The sequence below is a fragment of the Morone saxatilis genome, unplaced genomic scaffold, assembly GCF_004916995.1.
Source record: "Morone saxatilis isolate NCDOM2014 unplaced genomic scaffold, NCSU_SB_2.0 Contig3, whole genome shotgun sequence".
Taxonomy (NCBI): Eukaryota; Metazoa; Chordata; class Actinopteri; family Moronidae; genus Morone; species Morone saxatilis.
The window spans coordinates 21,327,570-21,327,830 of NW_023339873.1; the positions used below are offsets into that span (position 1 = coordinate 21,327,570).

The following is a 261-nucleotide window of genomic DNA, read 5'->3' on the forward strand; positions in this document are numbered from 1 at the left end:
ATACGAAACATACATACATTAAACATACATTAAACATACATTAAACCTATATTAAAATAAAATTAAAAATTTAAATAAAATTAACTTATAACACAGTAGCCACAGTAAACAGTGCAAATGGAGTGCAAATGGAAATTGTCCTATTGTCCTCCCTGCCTTGACTAGGAGCTGTTGTACAGTCTGATGGCCAGGGGGACGAAAAAGTTTTTAAATCTGTTGGTGGAGCTGGATTGTGACAGATTATATATATATATGTATATA

General features: G+C 31.4%; 1 protein-coding gene across 2 annotated transcripts in view; it reads left to right on the plus strand.

The window, feature by feature from the left end:
• trappc12 (trafficking protein particle complex 12) overlaps positions 1 to 261 on the plus strand; it is a gene marked incomplete in the record, with an annotated part of 36,165 nt that overhangs the window by 33,889 nt on the left and 2,015 nt on the right.